Genomic DNA, 21366 nt, shown 5'->3' with positions numbered 1-21366 from the left:
TGTTACGATAAATTAAGTTCATTGTTGCGATTTTAGAATCGAAGGACTTTATTTGCTGTAAAACATTTTATATTGAAATTTATACTTAATACCTGTTATTTTATGATCCGATTTTGATGTTTAAAAATATGATCATTGTGATGATCGCATTCCATGAGGCAAGGCATTCTCTAGAAATCGTAGTAGGTACCTATTTATTTATAATTCTAGTTTATGTTGTAGTTAGTTATAGCTTTATGTAGTTTTTAATTTTAGTTTATAATTTTTTGTTTATACTAAATTTACTCCCTATATTTTAATAAATATTTAAAAGAAAAGGCTTTATGTTTCAATTATACAAATTATTAATTATTATGTATAAATTATTATTGTAATAAAATTATAAGTTATTCTGACAAATAAAGAATTAAGATTATGATTCAAAAGAATTATAATACAACAAAAATCTACCTATATATAACATTCATACAAAGATTGAAGAATATAACTAATAAAAAGATTTTTCCTGGAGCTGTTTTTATCCGTCTAGACGCGAAAATTGCCGAAACAATAAAAAGCCTAAATTCCTCAAACGGTGCCGGTATTGAAATATTATAATGTTCAACCTATAATTTGATTAAACTCAGGCGAAAAAGAAAAGAAGCCGATTGTAGTGGCCCATTAGAATTCGGGCCGGTAATGATCGTGCGAGCTTCTCCGGTTTTGTTTGTTATGTTAGTGGTTGCGGTCTAAGTATTGGTAGCAGACTATTGAGTTCATACAAACGCCAGCGTCCATAAATAGGTCATCATCCTCATCATCATCATCATCTCAGCCATAAGACGTCCACTGCTGAACATAGGCCTCCCCATTTTTTGGGGGGTGAATGCCATAATCGCCACGCTTGGCAGGCGAGTTGGCGATCGCAGTCGAGTACACCGAATTTGAGGGACGCTGCTGCCCGTCCACCAGTGGTCTTGGACGTAGTTTAAGGACATACCCGGGTCCATAAATAGGTACTTGTCGTTTAATAGGAAAAAGTTCCCTAGGGCTAAGCGCTGCAATTGTTTTTGAGCTTTATTATTACCGTAAAATGTGTCTACTTTGCTCCCCACTAGCTAAGTGCTCCCCAGTTTTTTATATTTGAATCTATATCACAACCTCATTTAAGTACCTAGTACTTATTACAAGATGATAATAGTGATGGTCTACTTTAAATCCGTATTTATATAAACAAACCTACCACAATATAATAACCAATAAAAAAAAGGAAAAATGTATAATTATGTACGAGTATTAAGCAGAAACGCCTGCAAACGATGCCATGGCAGTACGATACGATGCCAGTTGGCAAAGCGATGTGTCAAGAGTCGCGAGTAGGCACAGGCACATTTTACGGTAGTTAGTATAATTTTTTACGCCATATTTTATTGAATTAACGGTTACATAAAGATAAGCCATCTTCAATTAATCTTGATAAAGGTAAAATAGCATAAGCAATCATCACTAATCATATATTACTATAATTTAATTTAGGTTCATAAAGATAGCATACCTTTTTTTCAGTGCAAACAGACATGTCCAAGACAGGCTTTATTTAAGTTTTTTACCTATCTAATGTGCGCGTGCGACAATTTAAGCGTTTTTGTGAAGTTATAATACTGCTTGCTTGATTTAATTGTAATATTCAGGTAAATTAAATAACTACGCGCAGCCGTCATCGGCAACCTGCTTTCGTTCACATTCCCTTGCCCTTGATGAACTTGATTTCTTTTAATAAAACAAAGGGATTTGGCTTGATATTTATACTTTGCTCATCTGTGATCGATCGACGCTAATCGGTCTTTGAAAAGATACGAACATTTTTAAATGAACTGTAGGCAATAAAGTATTTATTAACTTTGTTTTGGCAGTTTGTTATTGTTGCAAATATTATGTAAAATTATGAAAATTTTAATAAAAACATAGGAATGCGAAAAATTATATATTAAGACAGAACTTGTTTTTTTTACAAAGTTCATTTTAGTTTTGATAGAAATCATGGTGTTTCATGATTTGGCTTTATGCGAAGTAGGTACCTATGGAGAAAAGCGAAACAAATATGATTTTCGTGGGCTCATCCTGTATAATAATTTCGAGGGAAAAAGTTAAAGCGAATATTAGGCTTTTTCAATATCCACAACTGTATCACTAAGATACAGTTATCTTTATTAAAATATCTTTTCGCTTATTATTTTCATTAAACTCCCAGTAAAAAATACCCAAGATGAAGAAGCGTTATAATAACGAAGTAGGTGTATATAGCGAATGTCGAATTCACGCTCTAACGTGTGCGCGATATGCGTGTCCAAAAACTTCTGCAGAAGCCGAAGGCGTGCGATCATGAAACTGCATATAAAAGCGAAAGCATTGCCTAAAACGCAACTAAAGACGATTACATTGATTTGCGTTGAATCTGTAATGTGGGAACCGAATGTGATTTTGGAAATATCTTAAATTGCTACCATATTTCGTTTAAACGGTTAAATGCATTTAGCATAATTCAAAGTGATTATCGTTTTTGGATTTTGAGGAATGTCAGCTACCTGGCAATGTTGTATCTAATTATAAGGATGCGTATGCCGCCCGACACCCGACACCCTCTCACATATGTAGGTAGCTAGCATAACACTGATAACGGTATAGGTAAAAACTTACTACGTTATTACTATTGGTAGATAGATTTGTATAAATTGTAGAAAATTACTAATATGTATGATACCTGGCCTGTCAAAAACCCGCAGACCATCATCATACATGGAAACTTCAGTAAGTATGACCTAGATTTGCTCTCTGAAAATACTAGAAACGATTTATGATGCAAACCTCAGCTGTCAACTCACCCAAACAGCACTGAAACGATGTTCATTTGGTAGCTTGACAGATTTACTCTCTGAAAATGCTAGAAACGACTTATGACGCAAAACCTCAGCTGTCAATTCACCCAAACAGCACTCAAACGCTGAACATTTGGTCGCTTGACAGATTTACCTACTCTCTGAAAATGCTAGAAACGACTTATGACGCAAACCTCAGCTGTTAACTCACCCAAACAGCGCTGGAACGATGTTCATTTGGTAGCTTGACAGTTTTGCTCTCTGAAAATGCTAGAAACGACTTATGACGCAAAACTTCAGCTGTCAACTCACCCAAACAGTGCTCAAACGATGTTCATTTGGTAGCTTGACAAGCTCCAAACTTGGGTAAACGGAAAGGGTGTTAAAAGTTATGCGATGATACGAGCTCTTATCTGCGATGCCTGAACATTGTCGTAGCCCTAGACCCGACCTGGCCGCACGCCAGACAACTTTGCTTGAAATTGCTTAAACCCAGCTCATATGATTTTTGGAGAGAAAATTCTGGGTGTGCAGTGATGTTTGAGTTAAGTTAAAGTAAGGCAATTAGTACCTACTTTAGTTGTGTATTTTACAAGTACTTACTTATACAGTTTTTTATAAGTATTTAGAATTGAACGTCAAGACAACATTATTTTGTTTGCAATTGATCTGATTCTGGTAATTTAAGAAGAAATCAGATAGGAAGTGTATCAGATAGGAAGTGTATTAATAATTATAAATTCGTGTAGACCCTAGGGTAGGTACACGATTAAAAATGTAATTTAATATGAGAATCTGTTTTATGTCAAAGCAGGTTCTTGTAGCGTGATACAAAGTTTACCCAGACATATTGTTATTTACATGTCAATAATAAAGTTTTATTTTGTTTATATACATAATGGAAAAAAATTATGGGCCCTGGGGGGAAAGTGCCTTAAAACCTTAAGTCAGTTCGATTTCCGGGCGAGATAGCGATTTAAGAAAAATCGTTCAGTGCAGTTTTGTTTATTTAAAAAAAATTAAAGAATATTTTCTTTACGTAAAATGAGCTGCTAGTAACTTAAGGTTTTAAGGTACTTTCCCTCCAGGACCCATTGATTTTTTTCCACACTGTATAACATAGGTATTAATGAGCTCTACTTGCGCAACATTTCCATTTTTCATCTCCCATAATAAAATACTTTGATGAATATTTTCACGTGTACGATCGATTTTCGCAGAAATACTTAATACCGAGTTCTATCCATACACGGTATAAGTATACAAACAAAAGTTAGCATTTTGTCAACTTCTTTAGCTTTTACCGTGGGTCATTAATAAGTAGGTATTTTATGTTTTGATTGACAACAACCAGTTCGGTTTATATACTTGAATGATTAACACGTACCCAAAGTCGTTCAATCTATTAAACTACTTGGGCTGTACGACTTGCTAAATACTTTGACACGATATACGACACATAAATACACACCTACATAATAGGGAAGCTGTAACTCGTAAAACAGTTAAACCAGTAAATTTAGAAATTGCTACAAAAGTGAAACAATAAATATTTCCGTGTACATACAGTTTGAACTTTAAAGAAATCTCCGCACCAATTTAGTTGGTGTTTTCTTTTTGAAATTCATAAATTAAGTGAGTAAGAGCGTGCAGGCTCGTATCAGTGGCATATTCAGATTTTGAAAATCTTATGCCATCGGAATATATATATCTGTGTATCTCGCTTGCATTAATATATTGGTGTGAGTGAACAGTGTTAAAAATTATATTATGTTGTTATCATATTTTTAAAATGTAAATACGCCTCTTGATGCTCTCCGGGTGTCGTGCAAGCTTATTTCCACTGGCCGGCTGCCAGCAGCTCTGCCTGAAATTGCTTTTACCGTACATTGTAGCAATGATACGAAACTGGCCATGTATTCTCACTGCTCACGAAGCGTACGTGAGTCGAACGATTGAGACAACCAGTGTTACTATGTCCTTGAGATCTTTAGGGAGTAATAGTAATCGGCGACCGTATTTATAATGGTTCCTCCGAGCGTACGATTCTCTTGAGCTTATGTGCTTTAGGAATACTCTGTGTATTATTCACAACGTTTACTGTTGGCGAAAACATACAGGACCAATATATGCCCGTAGTCTTCAGATTACTAACAGTTCTTACGAAAGAAAAGATGAAGCTATGCCAGTCAGAGTTTAGAGTTGAATAGAAATGTTTTGTAAATTATTGAAGAGCTGCACGGGAGCGACTTTGATATGTGTACGGAAGGTCCCACAACCTGGTCGAATAGTTTGCAGTTTCGGAATGCTTGTTAGTCGTTATATTTTTAAATTAGGAAAACTGGTCGAAGAGCACTCTTAATCACAGTAAATAATTATGTGTTAATGGAATAACCACACCGAAAATTTGCAATTGCATGGTAAAGGCAGACACCTATCACACTGATGAAATTTTCGGGTGCAGTTCCAGTATGATAATCGCCTAAAAGTTCGTTGTCGAGCGGACCCCTGGCATGAGCCGTGGCAAAATGCCGGGATAACGCGAGGAAAAAGAATCGCCTCAAAGTGCAACTTACGCGTCATCATCAGGTTTTCAATCGATCATTTGAGTACGTGATACTGAAGTGTCAGAAAGTGTCATAAATATGAAACCACCCGTAAATCGGAACGGATAATAACCTCTTTAATGTGTTCTGTGGGTAATAACTACTGTAGTACGCGTAATTCTATTCCAACTATTCCAAGGATTCTACACGTGTGTAAATTTGCATCGATTATCCATTTATAACCTAAATAGTCCTGCGTTAACGAAGACAGATATGATATTAGTTTGGGATCAACTTGAACCTGTGAAATTGCGTGGGAGGATAAAGACGACACCTACGCGGGTGGGAAATCAAACATTTACTAGTAAAAGTGGTATTTAAAATAATCCTGCGAGTTGTATTTTTGTATTGTCTCTCTGAAAATACATGTACTAACGATCTCTATGTTCTAATGTAGATTACTCTCCCAATAATGTAAAGAGCTAAAGAGTTTTGGAGCATGGACGGAATCAATTTGAGGCCAAAGCTTTGGCGGAGGGCCAACGCGACCGCTGTCCGTAACCTGCGTTATTATACTTACTGCAATAGTTACATCAATCATTTGGTAAATAAATTAATATGTATTTGCGTTACATTTCCGTGTACCTAAAAAGTCCTTCAAGGATGAGCTTCATGGATCCAACGATTTACAAATTATAAAAAATGATAGCTACCTTATCGATGTTGGCGGGACTGCTTGAACTCCTACTAGATGTAACCCTTATTCTTCTTTTCGTGTCGAGGCTCCTTTTTTATACGATGGATGTCCAGTAGGCAGCGGTGTAGACAGCCCTGGCTGTCACGTCCCTCAGACCCAGCGGCAGCAGCAGCTGCTTCGAGCAGTGATGTGGGCATGCGGGGTACGCCAGTAGATGTGCCATGGTTTGCGTTGCTGTGTCAGGACAAATGGATGAAAGCTTTACCCGGCAGCAGAGTAGCTTCAACGTTGTAATTAACCTTTGGTTTTAAAAAGTTTTCTTTCTCTGTTGTCAGTTTTGATCTTGAGGTCATGGATCATCCACTCGATCTCTACAGGAGTTTGAATTTAATACTTTTATTTTAATATGCCTTATATTTTGTAAAAACGGGGTTGTAGTCCATCAGGTGATTTTTCAAGTTAATCTGCCTAAAACTCCAAAAGGTACTAAAAATCAAAATCTCAAAACAAAGTTCCGTGACTAAAAAGTTTATGATAATATTTTTCAAAATAAATCAGCCCGTTTGCATAATCGCACGACAGTGTAATTGAGGTTCGATACGTTAATTTTAGAAAGAACTTCACTTTCCCTTAAGGCATGTCTGGCATTCATTAAGGACCATGCGTGCTTGTGCGATATGCGTGCCGAAGACGAGCTTCTGTAGAAGCCACAGGCCTATGTGTTTCAAATATATCGATAATTCTCATTAAAGAAGATGTTGGTATGATGATGATGATGATGATATCGATACCTTGACAATCAAAGGGTATAAACGCCGAATTTACAATCATCAGTCTGAATGGTCAATGCTTAAAAACTATTAAAAGTACGAGTATCAAAGGTAATGTTAAGCAACGTCGGGCGTGGTCAGTACTTGGATGGGTGACCGTTTTCTTTTTGCATTTTTTTCCGTTTTTTTTTGCTTTATGGTACGGAATCCTTCGTGCGCGAGTCCGACTCGCACTTGCCCGGTTTTTTTTTGTTCGACCTCGAAGATAGCTCACGGTGATTGGTGTACAGCAAATATCAGCAGTGGCGGATTTGCAGTCTTTGCCGCCTTAGGCCCCAGGCCCTGTAGCCGCCCAAAGGGTCTGAGAAAGCTCAGCACCCATCACATCGACTAGGTACATTTTGAGTTATTTCTTGTTATCATCAGCGAATTTTTTGTCACAATTTGCCGCCAATATCTACCGGGCCTACTTGGCCTTAGGGATAATCCGCCAATGAATATCGATACGAACGTCAAGGTCTTATCAAAACTGTATCAAGTTGTCAAGTCTGAATTGGGCTCCTGATCGCATTCTGTTGTTTAGTAATGTGAGAATTTCAGTGGCATCTAAATGTTCGAGATTGCTATAATTTCTTAGATTTTTACTACCGAAATCATTTGAATTGTTGATTTGGAATTTGTTATGAGCGTGTGAAAGAATTATTGGTTAATTTCGGGATGAGAATGCATGATACCTATGAAGTTGATGTTAGTAAACAGCAAGTGCGAGGGTAATTATGATTAGGGAATTACCTATAGGTACCGGGTGTGGCCTGTAATATGAGCAAATAATTTTACTGTAAGTCGGCTGTACTCCTCATACTGATCAACATTTGTTCAGCAACTATTAAAAATAACTTGCGGTTTGATTTTTAATACACTTTAAAGTTTATTCTAACACGCAATGTATTGCGAATTTTGTTATGTTTAAGGCATGACAAGCAACGTTAATTACAAATGATATGGCATGGCGATGGCGTCCATTGAAGATAATATTTATTTTGTATGAAAATTAGGAAGTCTAAATACTTCATAATTTTTGAAAGTTGTTGAACAAAAGTGCCACCGTTTGAGGAGTACAATCCATGTTTTAATTATTTGCTCGTGTTACAGGCCACACCTGGTATAGTAAAAGTACGAAAGGGCATTATAGGTACCTTAAGAGAAGTGAGGTTTTTAACAAGGAAATCAAACCAGCAAGACCGTACCTAGACCAAAAGCTGGCTCTTACTTAACGCCATAGATTAAATTTTAAACGTGTGAAGATAAACAACAGATTGTCATCAGCATGATATACCGGGTGTGGCCTGTAACACGAGCAAATAATCAAAACATTATTTGCTCGTGTTACAGGCCACACCCGGTATAATAAAAGTACGAAAGGGCATTATAGGAACCTTAAGAGAAGTGAGGTTTTTAACAAGGAAATTAAACCAGCAAGACCGTACCTAGACCAAAAGCTGGCTCTTACTGAACGCCATAGATTAAATAAATGATAAACGTGTGAAGATAAACAGCAGATTGTCATCAGCATGATCTATTTTATCTTCAATGGACACCATCGCCACGCCATATCATTGTGATTGACATTGCTTGTCACGCCTTAAACATAACAAAATTCGCAATACATTGGGTCTTAAAATAAACTTTGAAGTGTATTAAAAATCAAACCACCAGTTATTTTTAAAAGTTGCTGAACAAATGTTGATCAGTATGAGGAGTACAGCCTACAGTTTAATTTTTTCCTCGTATGACAGGCCACACAGACTGTATAAAAAATTATTACGAAACTGTAAACAGCCTCTTTCGTGCCTCATTGTCTTCTAGTTCTCTGAAATTACTCATACGAGTATATACCGTAAAAATGAAGCAACAATGTTTGCCGATAACGACGAACATTTCTCCCAACTGGTTGTCAAAAATATGTTTACACTTTTGCACCTTACTCCATTGTGATAAGGAGAATAATGTACACATATCTCTGACTTCGTCTGTACCTTTTTGCGCACATTTATACCCTTATATTCACATCGATTGAAATCCGTGTTTCTTTAACTGCGTCAGTTAGCGGGACGGTATCGGATAAATATTAATAAAGCGGCCGGCCCCAATTCTGGGAAGTTGAGGAGATCTTATTATAACCGCAATAGCACCTATAATTAGCATGCCAATTACTGGTGCGTACATGCTACGTGCGCGTACGCGAGCTTCTAGATTAGCGATGGCGAGCATAGAATTATCGTAGATTCTAGATTCTCTAAGGTACATCTAGCACAATTTACAAATGTCACACGCGATTTTTTTAACTTTCTTTCGAACTAAAATAATGCGAAAGAGATGGTTAGTAGGTTATGGCTTGTAAGAACCGGCAACAGGGTAAGAAGATGAAAATTTATAATACCGGTAAAGTTGGGTTACTTTGTATGGCGTTAAAAACGACCATCGATAATTAAACCATAAGAAATTGGTTTCTGAACGCTTTCGTCGCGTATTTCTGTAAAGGTCTGCATCATGAAATTCTTAAGCTAGGGTTCAAAAAAAAATCAAAAATCGATCAATGTATCCCCGCGATTCAAAGTAGAGATCACGTTTGGGCAAAGACATCCTGCATGTAATTCGCTTAACTAAAATAAATTACCTTAGGTTCGTTGCTAGTCAAACTTGCATTTTCACATGTCACATCACATGAGCGTTTAATTACAAGCTTTTATTTAGTTTCACCTGACCGTTGTCTGTCTGTCTGTAATCAAATCTTGCAAGTTAAATTTGATCCACTTCCCGGTTTCCGATTTAGCTGAAATTTTGCTTGCGTGTATAAATCGGATGACAATGCAATATTATAGGTACCATCGAGTTGATCTGATGTTGGAGACAGGAGGTGGCCATAGGAACTCCGTAATTAAACGACGCAACCCCATCGAATTTGGGCTCATTTGATTCGTCTTGACGAGTACTTTGATACTATATGGTAACCAGGGTCTGATGATGGAGCTGGAAGGTGGCCATAGGAACTCTGTGATGAAACAACGCAACCTAACTGTGTTTGGGGTTTTTAGAATTGTCTCGATGAGTATTAGTTGTCTGTCGTAAGAAAAGTAGAGTCAGCGATAAAAGCTTGTACCAAAAATGATTTTTTTGTCAAAAATGAAATTTTTGCCACTATTAATTTGTTGGAAAGACCATACACGATATAATTCTAGGTACCTACCTACACGTAACGTATACCTGCGCATATGTAAAATTGGCCAAGATAAAAACAAAAGAGTGTAGCAGTCAACGACCGACACCTCAGGGGTGATCCGAAGTTCCCGAAGAATTCCCTTCTGAGCGACGAAAATAACGCAGTCGCTCTGGCGAACAAATTAATTTTATTTTTATATTGATGAATGGACTTATTTGTTTCTTGTCTGACCCTCGGTTCCAGTCGGCAGTCTGGAGCTAGGCCAACATCCTTTAATTCCATATATGGGAACATGTATGTGTAGGTAATGCTTGTATTTTACTTTGCGATATTACTTTTTTAATTATGTAAAATGACATGGCTAAAAAATAAAGATCAAGTATTCGTACCTATCAATAATATGAATATAACACATTTGCCACTCTCATAATCATATTTTAAACGATTTTCTCATTCACCCTTAAACAAATTATTTTCGTCTTAATATTTATTTTGACGAATTTTCAGAAAGGAGAAAATCAACTCGATTCATTTTTTAATTTTATTTAAATTATTAAGAAAACTAAGATGTTTAGGCAAAATTAATTCGGACGCGTTTGGTGAAATTTATTGTAGGTACCTACTTCGGAAAAAATTATACAAAGCATCAATAAATAGGTACTGGTCGTTGCGTTGCAAGTAAGAATGAACTTTCTTTACACAGACCAACTGAATTCAATCCTCTCCGTAGTAGCTTGCGTTGACGACAGTGAAGTACCTATTTAATAATAATTTCATAATCCTTTCTATCGAGATAATAGATTTAAGATATGTTTGAATACAAAAGGCTTATAATTCCACCGATCTCTTTAAAAATGGGGACTAAGTGAATGACGCGTCCTCTTGGGACAATACCTACACAGAAACTAAGCTTCAGAAAACTTGAAATAATTCGCTTATTGAAATATGAAAGGTAAGTACATAAAAGAAACTCTTGTTTTCTTTTACAAATATAGTAAAGTAGACGCCTTAGTACCTTTTTCACAATTGTACTAGTGCGTATAAAACATATTCGCCTTCACATCTTAACGTAAAAATTTTCAATCAAAGTTGCTTGGTACTTTTAAAAATATAGGTACAAAATGAAACCTAGCGGATGATGCGCTCTCTCGGGATAATACACAGAAACGAAGCCTCAGGAAGCTGTAAATAAGAGACGCCTATGAAATATTGAAGAATTTTTATACACCCGACAATGATCTAGAGAGCGACTAGGTATTGCGGGAGGCGTTTTCGCAATAAATATGAAAGTGTAATGTCGCCGGAGTGAGCCGCTGCTTTGAATACTAAACCCGCGAGCAAACAGGGTGGGTAGGGGGGTATAGACACTAGAGAAGCAGAAGCGTAATTTGGTATCAAGCATGAGTAGGCACATAGACCATTTGTCCACTTATAGCCGATAGCCGCTGAGGCAGATATATTCGAGTGTCCACGTTCCGGAAGATGTGACGCTAAAAAGACTGACAAGGTGGTATGTGTTCATACCACCTTGTCTAACTGCAATATGTTGATTGCAGTGAACTATTAGATCTTCAACGTAAGAGAAGCCATAGCATAGATTCTTGAGGTCTTCGTTAGTAGAGGAAGGTTATGATGAGGTGGTGACGATGATTTTGACATTGTTTGACACTTAATATGAAAATTTTGCCGGAGTGTGCTGCTTCTCTTAATACTAATCGTTATACAAGAGATAATAACAGGTAATGGAACCCCAGAAAACTGCTTGACCAGCTATATAAAAGGAGTATCTACGTTTAGTACTTCATAATTTGCGAGAACAGAATTCCTGTCCGCTAAGTATAATTTCTTGTTTGACAAATCGTGGCCATACTATCGAGCATGACGCATCCCTTCTGCCCTTAGTTGTGCTGCGATGGGACCAGCAAGCGTGGGAAATGCCTGCGTATATGGTGCGAACGGTACAACCAGTACCAAAACCTCATTATATTGTACAGGTACAATACGACTATAGGCATTTCGATTATTCTCAATCACTAACGCTATCAAAATAATACAAATCAGTATAAAAGAGCCTGTTGTGTTTACTCATATTTAATATAAAAGTTTCGGGCTGACCTTACCGAAGGTTACATTATTTCTAGATCATTTCAGCGGATTAATTCATTAATTCAAACCGTATTCATACCCATAATGCTAGCGTCCGAATCGAGGTTACACACAAACGTCAGCGTTCATGGCAACAACAAACATAACCGTCCAGTTTACCTGAAACTCCGAGTTAACATTTTCTTTACCCGTTATCTCCATTAATATCGGTTAAAGTGGGAGGGGAAGGGGGTCTGGTGGCGCTGGCTGGTTTGAGGACGCGCGGCAGACGTCACTCGCACACATAGGTGAAGCACACAGAGACACTCGCATTCCATCAGTACGCGTACATGCACACTGGCTTTATTCTTGCAGCTCTGCGAGCGTTTGACATTACATGAACCACTATACGAGTTTTCTTTGATCGCGTATAGTTTCTACGCACGTTGAGGTTTCTGTTATACTGGATGGTTGACACGGGAGTATTGTATAGGCGATGGGAATAACGGGACTGCTACCTTATTAAAACGAGACGGGAATCGACGACTTATCGGGCAATTAGTCGTGCCGTCAGACAATAGACTGCGGTGACGTGTTTTGCGTACATTGACTTTCGGACTACGTGTTTTGTTGACTTCGTTGGCTAGTGGCTGGGCTCCATGATTTTTAAAGCTTTGTCGGTCTGCAGCTTACGTGCTAATATACTTTCTTAACTACGGTGTGAAAAAAGACATTCAAAACAATCTAGTCCAATTAATTGAACTGGTTAAAATCACACTGGCATGGAACTTGCATTGTAATACTGATACCTACCGCCTTAGGTTAAAGTTTGTAGTTTTTATGTTTGCTCACTTAGGTGTGATGTTACAAACTAGGACTTAAATAACTATGGTGTAAACTACCAATTACATTGCTTGATATAAGCTTAGTAAGTATTTAGTTATAGTGGGGTTTATTTTAAGTTATGGTCTTTCAATATTGCTTGTGTCATTCAAATAGTTAACAATTAAATGGCAATTAAATTCAAATACAATCGATTACAAGTGCTATACTTACATTATTTTAATTCGATTATTTGCAAGCATACCTACGTAATGCTCCATATATGCCTATGCCACAGAATAAATAATAGTACGAGCCCCGATGCAAATGATTTCGTCTAGTTCCGCGCAACAATTTTGTTTATTTCAATAAATTTTACACATGAACATATAATGACCCAGTAATGGGAACCATAAGAGCAATGTTTAATGTGGTTTATTTTGATCGTATAATAAAATTGCATGAGACTTTTATTGCTGAAAAAAAGGAGTTTTCAAAAACGTTGTCCAAATCATATTGTCCTCTCTTCCAGCACTGCTGCATGCATGGGCTCGAAACAAAATTTTCAGTACATTGGCAGAGCCCTATTGCTTTCCCAGGTAATAGCCCTTTTCACATATGTTGTAATCCTACCCGTCAAAAAAAAAAAAAATCATTATTTTTTTTCTTTCAGTACAAACGGTATTTCTTGTATTTGGATTTAGTTATTGCAGAGTATTACCATATAAAATTAAATTACATTAGTATAAGCATTAAATATTAGTAATTTTTAAACATAAACATTATTTGTGAACAAACGCCAGAACCTCAAAAAATGGGGTCACCTGACGAAAACATATGCATCGGGGCTCGTACTAGGTACAGAAGACTCACTCTCTAACAAAACGCGTCTGTCACGATCAGCACAGATATGGCCGCTAGGTAGCGACAGCGCCACGCGCGGCTTATGGCAAACCCCAAAATTGGGGTCGAACGGATGTACTTTTAGCTACCTGTAGCAAAGCGACGAAATTGCGGAGTGAGCCACGCCTGCCTATGCCTAATACTGCGTCTTTAACTGTGAATTCTAACAAAGACAATTCGAAACTTATAAGCTAAATTCCTATCTGAATGCAGATACTTTTGGATTGGAAGTGGCATGAACCCTTAAATGCATAGTCCAGAATGCCGCGTACCTACTTACATATTAGCATCTCTCTTTGGTCGGTCCCTCATGTCTGAGGATCGTGGTCAGTATCAGGGTTGCATCTGGAGCGGATGATCTGTCTCCACCGGTTTCTGTCCAACGCGTCTCTGACGACGACGATATTAGCATAAGAAACATCAACATTTAATGCAAAATTTGACACAATCCATTTGTTAGTAAATGTAAGGCGTTATTTTAAATAGTAAAAGTAATGTAATTTTATATTTGTTAATCAAACATGCGCAGTATTTCATTTTTTTATGTTAGACTTTAGAGTTTAGACTGTTATATATGAGCGCAGTTTTTTAGGTTTGTATGGCGAACGTTTCAATTGCACGGGAGGTAGAATCGATTGACATCCAGCCGTATTCGAACAATGAGATACGTCAAATACTAGATATTGAAACGATATGGATTAGATATGTCAGTGTCAAACAAGTGTCAAAATTTACATTTCTTCAAACAAAAACGTCACTTTTGACACTTGTTTGACAATGACATATCTAATCCATATCGTTTCAATATCTAGTATTTGACGTATCTCATTGTTCGAATACGGCTGATCGACATCCTTTCAACAAAATCATGCATGTATAGGTGTTATAGTCACTTGTATTTATTACATAAACAGGGTGCTGCAGGCGTATTATGGATCGCTTTATCCACATTTATCCACGTGATAAAATAACTGTTACTTTTTAACTCCGCGAGATAGGAAGTGACGGACACCGTTTTATCACGCTATCGCGTAGACAAAAACGACCATCAATCCGTACAGGTAGCCTAAGATGTGTCTTCTGTCACTGATTTAGCAATATTTATCGATGTTTTATCCATTTTTAAGTATTTTTCTCAGGATCAGCAAACAATGAAGTGTCACATTTATTTAATTAGGCCAAAAAAATATGCATTTAAGGGTTAAAAGTTAAAAGCATCAATGTACAGCGCGCACCTAAAACCAGTCGCCGCGCCACCACCGGTTCTCACACGCCCGCTTCGAGCGAGATGGCACACCTGATAGCACCGCGAATAATTCGCATGTCGTCAACTTATAATTACGGATTCAGTTAACGCGACGGCTATTAAAAACACTGCATTTACACGTTAGTTTAATTAAATTTCGCTTTGTTTAATTTTTATGTGACGATGATAAAATCAAATTGTGATTGGTTTGTTTCGTTTTGTTATTGAAATAACGATAGAATGAAATAACATACAATTTAAGGAGATATATACGAATTACAATTTCAAGGACATATATACGAATATACGGAGATATATACGAATTACAAATTCAAGGTCATTAATGGAGATCAGAAGCGTCATGCGGTTCAGAATCCTTCAGTTTTGGACAGCATAATGCTTTGAACAATGGCTGATAGAGTTCTAATTGCAAGAGTACCTAACCTTTGATAAATGTCGTATAAATATACCATCGTACAAAAGTGACAGTTAAGCTTAGGTATATATATGGCAGTAGAAAAAATGAAAACTAGAAATTAATTTCCTGCGTGAATGTGTTAATAACATCGATTAATTAAACACAAGGAAATCTTGTCAAAATATTGTTGGTTCAAATCCTGCTAGATCGAATGTTATTGATCTTTGCATTAGTTATTGATATGATACGTACGACCTTGATACGACAAGAACTGCTAATTAATCGTGTCAAAATCTTATCAATATAGAATAGAATCGAATAGAATAGAAATATTTTTATTCGTGAGCACAAACACAAAAAAAGAAAATTATACAAGCAGAGAAACATAAAAAAGGAGAAAGTGCCACGAAATGGTGTCACCTCAGCATGTTGCTGGCGACTTCCAGCGCTGGTCTTCCGATGAGACCATCCAGTGAAACAAAGTTCATATCAATAACAAAGTTGCCATTTCTTAAGTTCAAATAGCCCATGGTATAATAATATACTCCGCCTGGTACTCTCTTCCGACCACGTGACTGACACAAGCCTACGTCATCATGCGAACAGCGCAATATGATTATGCGATAGCGCTATATAAAGTGGCAATGTTATTGTGACGTAGGCTCGTGTCACTCTGGGAAGAGAAGACCATGTTTTATTAGACTATAATAGCCTGAGTTCCGAATAATATCGAACTCAGAGTGCCATCATGCAGATACTCAATGCAGCATTTAATTAGGCCCCGTTAATCCGTTTGCCGAGCAAGTCCGCCCCAGAATTATGCATGTTAATAGATGCATAATGCTGCTCGGATCATCGGCCGGTGCCTGATGTGCAAGCGAATTATGACGCATGCTGGTTTGAACCTAGCCTTGAATACCTATGCTGCTTTAATGGCATCTTCAAGTGGCTATTATATAGCAAATTCTTAGGTAGTTCGTAATACATTACTGGATAATGTAATAAGGTATTTTTGTAAATAGGTACCTATGTATGTGTTATAATTATGTGTACATACAATATGTATACATACCTACATACTGAAACGAGACAGATGACCTCTGTGCTCGTTCATCAAAGTTATGGGCATTTAGTTACATATAAAGATGTTTTTACATAGAAAAGAATTATTGGGAAAAATAAATTTATTCATAAAAATGTTCTCTGTTATCATTAAACTAATTAATTATAAGTTTGATTATATGTAGAGATGTTTTATATAAACTGTAAACATAAATAAATTGATAGAAAGATATATGGTTTACATAAGACATTGTAGACATCACTTATGGCTAAGTATGACAATATTAGTGTTCGCTTGATATAAAAAAACTTAATTTTGTTAATTTCTACAAAACTAGAGAACTGATATACATAATTTCATTGTAAAATGAGTCATTATATGTGTATGGTACATAGGAATTTAATAATTAGTCAATCCATTAAAATAAATATTTCCTTCATACATATATGGAATAAGCAAATAAATTGAAAAATGAGAACCTGTTCTTGCTAATAATTGTTAAAACTATAGAAGCATATCATGATTCATTTATGTAGAATGTAATTAAGTAAGGCATTGAAATTTTATAATGTCTTAAAAGCTAAAATTTGCATATAATTTTTGAGTGTATTTATGTATGAATATAGACCAAGAAAAGCTAATTTTGTATGCCATTGTGAGACCAGGGGATTTGGAAGTATGAGAGTAGTGTATTCTAGTCAATTTATAAAGCATATTGTATATAAAAATGGGACATTTAAATAATAAAAGATCACATTTTTACTAGTACTATTGGAATTTTGCAAGGAAAGTTCAGTTGTAAAAAAAAACATGAAAATAGTGATTGTATTGTTAAATAATTCCATAGTAAATTAGATTATAAGCTTAAGAATTAGTTTTAGCCATAAATAAGAGTGGAAATACTAAAAAACTCCACATAAACATGCAAATAAAATGTTAGATTGTTTTTGTCCATTACTTCAAAAGTATAGAGTTTTGATGGAAGAAATTTATTGAAAATCGTAGATAAAAAATAAATACATCCAATTTAGCTTAAAAAATCACTTGAAAACTAGCAATTATTGTAAAAAGTAAGAAAAACAATTTTCATAGGAAAATTTGCAGTATACAGGGTCATTGGGCAAAAATGGACCTTAATTTCATATATATAAAGTTCAAATTTGCTTGCACTCCCTAGCTAAAAAAAATGCATGTTGTGGTTGTTAGAAGAGTACAAAGATACTTTAGGCGACGATGGTGACGATGGTGACGAAGTCGACGATTGTAACCATGGTTACGAACAAAACAAAATAATACCAAAATTTAGGGGGTATAAATAGACGGGCCAAAAGCCTAGGAGATTCATTCAGTCTACAGCAGCCAAACCAAGAAGAGCTCCAGGAGAAGAACCAAGAAGAAGGAAGAGATCCAGAGAAGCCCCAGGGACCGAAGCGGAGCCCTAGCGGAGCCTGCGCAGCCCGGGACGCCAGCCACAGAAGACTGAAGACCTTCAGCGGAGTGGAGTCACCGAAGATCTACGGAGGCGCCTCTGGAGTCCAGAGGAGCCCTAGGACATCAGCTGAGCCCTAGCGGGCATTCTCCGAACAACTTCGGGCAACGAGAGCTGCTTGCAGAGCTACAAGGGCAGGTAGCCGAGCATCAGAGCGGGGTCCAGGGAATCCTGAGCTACCCACTTCATAGAAGCCTTCAATTCTCCGGGTGAGTGTTTATAAATTCATAAAGTTGTGTTTTCTTTTAATTAGAAAACTTAATACTGGTCTTTACTTTAGAATATTTTGGCAATGCGAATTTTATTGTAGTAGTAGTAGAAAAACACTTTATTGTACAAAAATCAAAACGAAACAGGAAAAATAACATTAATCATTTGTATAAAGGTGAACTTATCTCTTCCAAATAACTTTTGAGCAAATGAATTGTTTTCTATGATCTTCTTTAAAATAGAGTGATTTTAAATAAAAAAGCTTCAACTATGGCAATATGAAATTATGTGCTTTTGATATTAAACATGGAAATTTTGATTCTAAAGAGATTTGATACTGAATTAATGAAAAATAATGTGCTTTTGCTCAAGAAAAATTGAGTGATTTATAAAATGTGAATAAAATTAGAATGAGGCCTTGTAAGAAGAATAAGGCCTGGCGTAAAAAAAGTATGCCAAAAACCTGTTCAGATTTCATGATATGGTGAACAACGGATAGTTGAACGAAGCCGTAAGTCTGTGGGGGTAAGAGAACCTCTCCTGCATTCTGTGTTCATAACCATTTATAAATAATGATTGAAACTTGAACAGTTTATAATTTATTTGTATGTATTTATATTTGGGCTTTAATCTGGTTTTGTTTGCGGGTAAAATTTGTAAAAGGAAGCATGTAAAACTTAGGCATTGTCTGTCAGAATACTACTGCTTAGAAAATTTACAGGATCTATGCGGTCATGGAGCCTTCGCTTCTGCAAGCCTTCACGTCAAAGAAATTCAAATGAATTGATTCTGTTTATATTCATTTTTAGTAGGGACTCCTAGCTTTGCAAATTTTTGTACAATAGCTTTGAATTTATTCAGAGATTTTAGTCTTTTAGTATGAGATTTAGATTTTCGTTTCGTTTTTAAAAGCTAATCGCGTTGATAGGCATACTGGCTTAGTTTTCTTTCGTGATTTCTTTCTACCAGTAAAAGCAGGTTCCGAAATCATAGTAGAGTCTTTTTAGGATCAGTTTAGGCAGGCAACTTCTTAGGGACTAAAACATTTAAACTAAAACAAAACCTCTCAATCAAAATAATATAAAATCAATTATTCAGTTAATAAATGCCTTAAAATCTATTCTGTTGTTTGCTTTAATAATATACCTCTCTCTCTCTAAAGAACCTGAGTTGCTACTCTTCACAGTGTAGAGTCCTACCACTTGATCACAAGCCTGGCCAATTTAGTTTGTAAGATAAGCCACACATGCATGGAGCCCTGGTCCTGATAAGGTTAGAATTAGGATCTTCAATTATGGTAAGTATTCAGTTTAGGGAAACTTTCAAGTGTTTTATTTTAGGGGTGAATGTTGGGGTATTATTGGGCCGTCATCGTCTAGATAAGTAGAGTTAAGGCTGGGGTTCGTTTCAGTTGGTGCCCGTGACCAAAATAAGGGGTTTTACCGGTGTTATATGGGTGTTATGATTAGGTTATTGGGACCTTGGTTTTATGTGATGTGTGGCTTCAGTTGTTGTTCGTGTTAACGGAGAGAGAATGAGAGGTGTGTTATTGAAGCTATTAGGAAGGAGAAAAGTTAAATTTGACTATTTTGTACTTACTTGTTGATGACTTTGTCTAAAAACACATAACTTTTTTCACTTTACACTTTGCACAGCACTTAACTAGCACTGCATTCCATTTAGTCATTATATTTACTTTCACACACGATTTCTACGATATGGCGTAATTTAAGAGTTTATTTACTATTAAATTAAATAAAAAACAACTTTGCAACAAGCTGCAGTTTAGCGGTAAAAATGACAATTGATTTTTAGGTTAAAGTTCGTTCATGTATCAATTATTTCTTACAATTGAAAGTATTAGCATTTTCAGTTTAAATAACTTAAAGGAATTAACTACTTAAAAGTGATATTCATTTATTTAGATACAAACATTATATGCGTTTTACATTCAATTTCTATACAAGCGGGAATATTAAAAAAAAAATAAATAAACAGGATTACAATACGGTCTAGCGAGCTGGTAATTGCCTTAAATTTGCTCCAATTTATAGGGGTCTGCATTGGAAACATAATGCCATTTTAAGGGCTACATTGGTCATTCAAACTTCACATTTATCTACGTTTCGCAACAATGAGTCCCTGCTCATTGATGCGCGCTTCTATGCTGCTCTCTATGCTTCATGAATGATCTTTAAATTATACCTAAACTAAGTTAGTTATATCAAAATTTGTTCAGTCGTATCTAGGATACTCATGAACATGTCTATGGACAGATAGATATATTGGAAACCACGTTTCATACTGGGTAATGATAATTTTGTAAACTAGTCTTGAGCATTATTTATTTAATTGGCAAATAATCAGTAAATGTTATCACATTTGCCACATTTAGATCAGTTTTATTCAGTTATTTAGTAAAATCTAGATACATAATATGGAAGTAATACATAGGTTGAAAAAGTTAAAAGAAAGGGCTTTGATTACTATTAGTCAGTTATCAAGGCTAGCACACAAAATTATAATGTATAGGGTATGGAATAATGCAAAATATCACTTTTATTAATGTTCAGCAAACAAATATCAGTCACATATTACAGACATCATTAATTGCTTAACATATAAAATAAATTCTTCTTTAGCAGTCTGTAGATTTGACAGTAGGCCAATAACAGACGAGTTTGCTCCTTTGCAGCCTCGAGTTTGCTCCTTTGCAGTCTTGTTGCTCAATACATTCTGAAATCAGAAAAAATAAATTATATTAATGTTTATTGCTTGAGTTCTTTGGTCTCAGTATTTGTTTCGTTGGTTTCTTTTGTAAGTTTTAACATTTTTAAGTTTAATAGATGACATAAAAACTAGAGTTACTTTCTGCCACTTCCTGGCTTATATACATAGCATAAGGACAGCTATTTTCTGGTTCAATTTAGACATTACAAAAAAATGTAAGAATGTATGTATGCATGTTAGGTTCAGTTAGATTTAATAGCATTAATAGAGCATAGTATATGGTCATACAAACTTATTTTATCTATCTGTATA

This window comes from Cydia fagiglandana, chromosome 5 (genome assembly GCF_963556715.1).
Source record: "Cydia fagiglandana chromosome 5, ilCydFagi1.1, whole genome shotgun sequence".
NCBI classification, from domain to species: Eukaryota; Metazoa; Arthropoda; class Insecta; order Lepidoptera; family Tortricidae; genus Cydia; species Cydia fagiglandana.
The sequence above is the reverse complement of the archived record's forward strand: the minus strand, read 5'-3'. Positions refer to the sequence as shown.